The sequence below is a fragment of the Helianthus annuus genome, chromosome 2 (assembly GCF_002127325.2).
Source record: "Helianthus annuus cultivar XRQ/B chromosome 2, HanXRQr2.0-SUNRISE, whole genome shotgun sequence".
Classification (NCBI taxonomy): domain Eukaryota; kingdom Viridiplantae; phylum Streptophyta; class Magnoliopsida; order Asterales; family Asteraceae; genus Helianthus; species Helianthus annuus.
This window is the reverse complement of record NC_035434.2, coordinates 130292204-130297930: the sequence shown is the minus strand read 5'-3', so window position 1 is coordinate 130297930 and position 5727 is coordinate 130292204. Positions and strand designations below refer to the sequence as shown.

Sequence of the window (5727 nt, the reverse complement as noted above, 5' to 3'; positions counted from 1 at the left end):
TCACCAAGTGATGTAAGAGACTTAGGCAAACATGGCCTTGATTGTCAAGAACTCTTACTATCAATCTTGGATCCCGAGACGACTCACACACTCTACGATGGACAATGGATGATGGTGGTGGATGATGGTGTTATGGTGGTGGTGGGTGGTGGATGAAGTGTGAGAGAGGTGGTGTGCCAAGGGATGAGTTGGAATGAAACCAAGCACTCCTATTTATAGGCTGAACAGAAGGCTGGGCACGGCCCCGTGTCCGCTGGACACGCCCCCGTGCCCGTCTGACACTCTCTCTCTTCAATAATTGTAATTCGCAATTACAATTAATGCGCCTGCTGTACTTTCGCCACGCCCCCGTGCTCACTGGACACGGCCCCGTGGTGGGCAATAGAAGCTTCTACAGGTTTGTCTTTTCTGCTGCTTCTTGGGCACGGCCCCGTGCTGGCTGAGCACGGGGCGTGTTTAGTCTTCTGTTTTCTCTTCTTTGCTTGGGAGGATGTCGTTGAGGGTTCGGGCAATCTACTTTTGTTCCTTTTCTTGTATTTATGTTAGAATTAGCTGTCTTTGTGCTTCTTTTGTGAATTTGAGCTCATTTCATCCTGAAAATACAAAAGGAAGACAAAAACACACTTTTTCCAACATTAGTACTTAAAAAGGGTTAGTTTTATACCTCATTTGATAAAATTTATATGTTGCATTTTACACACATCAAATACCCCCACACTTGAACTTTTGCTTATCCTCAAGCAAAACTCTTTAAATGTGGCTTACACTCCCAAATGGAATGGGTAGAAGAGAAGGTTTTTGGCTTGTCATAGAGTGTCGGGAATCCAAGATCTTTTTGGGTTTTATTTTTGTTTATTTACAATCCTATTCGTTATGATTTATTTAGAACGTTTCATAAGATAAATTACTTATTTGGGCATAACATGCCTTTTTAAAATTTCATTTATATACAAGTTCACATACCTCACGGGAGAAATCACTCAACACTCGGCCGAAGGTGTATTTTTTTTAGTGAATCACTCGAGAGCGGCATGGAACTTACGCCTACCATAAGCTTGCCAAGCAATCAATCCTCCTCCTTTTTATCTATATACTTTTGTAAATATCAAGAGGACTTTTTGGGTGAAGGGTTAGGCTTGGGCTAAAGGTGGGTGGTTGGGTTAGTGGTTAGTAAAAGGGCGAAAAGCGTAAAAAGCGTCGGTTTTCGTAAAACACTTTGTTTTTAGTGACTTTTTTTCTTTGAAGTATTTCTCCAAACAAGATTTTGTTTGCATAGCTTTGTTTGTTTGTTTGTTTTTTTTTTTTAAGGTCACATGAAAAAAAACGAGCTTAAGAAAAACCGAGCTTGTTACTAAAATAAAGGGTGAAAATAAAAAGGGTTTTTTTTTTGGTGGGTGAAAAGGGTAAAGAAATGAAAGGTTTAGGCTCAAAGGGGTTAACTAGGGGGATTTTGGGTAGGTGGTAAAACAAATTAAAAAAATAATGGTGTGGAAAGAAAAATGGTTAGTCCTAATGCCTCCATCATTTACTTACTTGGGTTTAAGTTGGTAAGGACCGGGAATGAATCGTCGTGGCAAGTTCTAGAGTTGTAAGAACCAAGCGGCTATTCACACAAGAAACGAAAAATGAGCATTTAGTCTAAGGATGTAAATTTGTATGCTCAATAAAGGCTCAAAACTCACTTTTGTGGGAATGGGTTTTTAATGTGATCAAGTATATATAATCATATTTTAACTAGACTTGTTATGCCATTTCATAATCTTCTTATGTTGGTTCTTGTTATCACGACGCTCTCGGTTGTAAAATTTGTAAAATTATAACCTTATTAATCTTAGGATTCCTAACTTAAACTTTAGACAAGTAAAAGAAAATATGAAATTTTTTTTTGAAAAAATTTGGGGTGTTTAGCGGTTCCAATAAAGTTTTGTGTAAGGCTTGTTGTTAGGACTTGCAAAATTTCAAGGTTTTAGCTTCCCCTCCCCCCACACTTGAATTACACATTGTCCTTTATGTGTCACAAAAATAAATTTTTAGGTTGATTGGATGTGTAATGTGGTGTTAAAAAGCAAAGAATTATGTTACTGGCAGTCTGGACACGGCCCCGTGGGAACCGGACACGGCCCCGTGTTCAGGTGCCAGTAACAGAAATTAAAGAAATGAGACAGAAGTCTGGACACGGGGGCGTGTCTGGTGAATACGGCCCGTGTCCAGTTACCTGAACTGGGCATTTTTTCTGCAAGTGGTTCAGCACGGGGCCGTGTTGGTTGAGCACGACCCGTGTTGAGCCTTCTGTAATGGAGATTTGTGTCGGGTTGCCTCGTTCTTGTGCATGGGGCCATTTTTCTCGTTCCCTTTTTCATCCTTTACCACCACGTGTTTGTTTTATTCCTACAAATTAAAACTAAAAGATTAAACTAAACTAAGGATAGTTCCGCGGAATGCCTCCGTGGTGCGCCACGTTTATAAGGGTCCTCGGCTAGACCCAATGTGAGGTTATATATTTTCTGAGTGGGATGCTTGGCGTCCCATGTTACACCGTCGGAGAGTAGCATCCAAACTCGAATCAATAACCTTCATGTAGTTGACCGGGTCGTCGTCCTCTATTCTCTTCCCAACTCCGAATTTTACTTCATCATCCCCATACCTTAAGGTGAGTGTTCCGTCATTCATATCTACCACTGCTTGTGCGGTGGCAAGAAATGGTCTCCCTAGTATGAGGGGGACCTCGATGTCTTCCTCCATATCGAGTATGACAAAGTCGGCTGGGTAGACGAATTTGCTTACCTTTACCAAGACATTTTCAGTGACACCTTGCGGGAATTTGACGGATCGATCAGCAAGTTGTATGCTCATTTTTGTAGGACTCGTTGTTCCTAGGCCGAGTCTTTTAAACATTGATGAGGGCATGAGGTTAATGCTAGCCCCAAGGTCGGCTAGTGCATTACGAACGGGGGACTCCCCGATTGAGCAGGGAATCGTGAAGCTTCCGGGATCGATTTTCTTTTGGGGAAGTTTATTGAGTACGAGGGCAGAGCATTCTTCGCCTAAGTTAACTAATTGCAAAGTTTCAATTTTCTTTTTATGAGTGAGGAAGTCCCTCATGAACTTAGAGTATTTGGGCATTTGGGTTAGGACATCAATAAAAGGAATATTGACATGCAATTGTTTTAATAGACTTTCGAACTTTGCGAATTGCTCATTGGTCTTTTGACGAATTAACCTACCGGGGTACGGGACTCGAGGAGCCTTGGTAGGCTCTGGTGACGGAGGGGAGTTCTTCTCCTGCAGAGGTGGGGGTACCGTTTCTTCTGTCGGCGGTGGCGCTTCTGCAGGCCCCACGGTGCGGTTTCGTAGCGTGATGAGATGAACTTGCGCTTTTGGGTTTGTTTCGGTATTGCTAGGTAATGCACCTTGTGGTCTCTCGGCAAAATTTTGAGCTATTTGATTTAATTGTTTTTCTATGTTTTGAATACTAGCTTGTTGATTTCTAAAATTTGATTCCAATTGTAGAAATCTTTCCGAGTTTTTCTTTTCAGTGTCGGAGATGAGGCGAGATAGAGTATCTTCAAGCCTTTCTCGTCCACTTTGTTGTTGAGTGAAATTTTGCGACTCATTTCTTGGTTGTTGAAAGTCTGTTCATTGGGTTTGTTGGTTACTACTATTGCCGGGTTCTCTCCAACCAAGGTTTGGGTGGTTTCGCCATCCTTGGTTGTAAGTGCCCGTTGGAGGACCCGACGGCCTAGGTCTATTGTCAATGTAGCTTACTGATTCTTGTTGATCGTCCGCTTCTTTCATACAACTCCAATTTTCATGTGGCCCACCACACCCTTCACAAGCCATAACCGAGACTGTTTTTGTCATTTCTAATTTTTTTATTTTTGAAGAAAGGGCCTCGATTTGGGCTTGTAAAGAAGTGCTTTCATCAACCTTATGGGCGCCCGGGGCAATAGATTTATTGCCTCGGGGAGTGTGCCATTGAAAATTAGTTTGAGCAATTTCCTCAATTTGGTTATATATTTCATGTGGGCGGCGATTACCTAAAAGTCCCCCGGAGCTAGAATCAAGTGTCTGCCTTGTGTGTGGCAACAGTCCATTATAGAAAGTGGATACTTGTTGCCATATCGCAAGGCCATGATCTGGACATTTGCGTAATAGCTCCTTGAACCTTTCCCAAGTTTCATATAAGGATTCCCCGTCCTCTTGTGAATATGTATTAATTTTGAGTCATTAATTTAGCCGTTTTAGCGGGAGGGAAATACTTATATAGAAATTTTTGGGCTAGTTCATCCCAGGTGTTTACCGATCCAGCTGGGAGGGCGTTGAGCCAAGCTTTTGCTCGGTCTTTTAATGAGAAAGGAAACATTCGGAGGCGGATGGCGTCATTTGATGCTCCATTGATCCGAAAGGTATCACATATTTCTAAGAAATTAGTAATATGTAGATGGGGATCCTCGTCCGCAAGCCCATGGAAGGTTGCGGAGTTTTGGAGCATTTGTATCAAATGCGGCCGAAGTTCGAAGTTATTAGCTTCAACATTCGGTGCATTGATAGCGGCGCCTAGGTTAGCTACGGTGGGTCGTAGATAATCCATGAGGGTACGTTGGTCCGCCATTGGAGGTGGATCACCCGAAACTTTCTCTTGGTTTTTAGCTTTTAATCTTTTTCTGAGAAAGCGTTCGGGTTCTTCTAGAGGTTCTTTTATGTCCTTATTAGAACTGGAGCTCATACACTATGTAGGATTGGCGTCTGGTTCCGAGTCCTGCATTAAAAACAGAAAAGAATGATGGTCAGAAGGTTCACCACGGCCCCGTGCTCAGCGAACACGGCCCGTGGTCGGAGTTACAGTGATTGTTTTCCAGATCCCAGTTACTGGAAGTTGGAAACGACCCCGTGTTGCACCGACACGGCCCCATGGTCAGCCTTCTGTAACTTGGAAAACTAAAAACTGCCAGTAACGATGCTGGGCACGGCCCGTGTTCGACCAGGCACGGCCCATGCTGAGCTCTGCAGACGCTGAAAAACTATGAAAATCCTAAAAAATTAAAAAGAAAAATAAAAATATGACTAGGCCGTTGATTCCTAACTTTCTTAAAATCCTTGTGTCCCCGGCAGCGGCGCCAAAAACTTGATGCGTGTGTAGTGCAATATATTTTTGATGTATATTTTAAGCCCTTTTTACACTTTTAGCCAAGTTTTAAATTTATAAAACACGATATTCACTAACACTAAACACACATATGGGCAAGTGCACCCATCGTGGACGTAGTATAGTGTTGGTAAGATATCGAGGTCGTCCAAGGACACAAGAGCTTTTACTACTGGTTTATCCTCAACGTCTAATCAAATCAAAAAGTTAGAAAAGGTTTTTAAACTAGAAAAATAAAAACTAACTAAATGCTGAAAAATAAAAATAAAAATAAAACAGATAGACAAGATGAATCACTTAGATCCGACTCGTGTATTAGTATAACCTTTGATTATTTTCGCACTTTTGCACTTGTTTAAGAGATTATCTTAGTTATTGTAGTAGGGCCCTCTTTTGAAGGCGACGTTACCCTCAACCCAGTAGTTTGAGTCAGCAAGGATACAATCCTAAAGGGTTGGATTATTCGAAGATAATGAATTAAGTTATTAATGCAAATTGTGGTAGGCCCCGCTTTTGGCGGTGACGTTACCCTCAGCTAAGTAGTCTGAGTCAACAGGGATATAGTCCTAAATAGCCGGGTT

General features: G+C 42.0%; 1 pseudogene; it reads left to right on the top strand.

Moving 5' to 3' along the window:
* The first annotated feature begins 4126 nt into the window (after window positions 1-4126).
* On the top strand, window positions 4127-4227 carry LOC118489934 (annotated as a pseudogene).
* Window positions 4228-5727: the final 1500 nt, after the last annotated feature.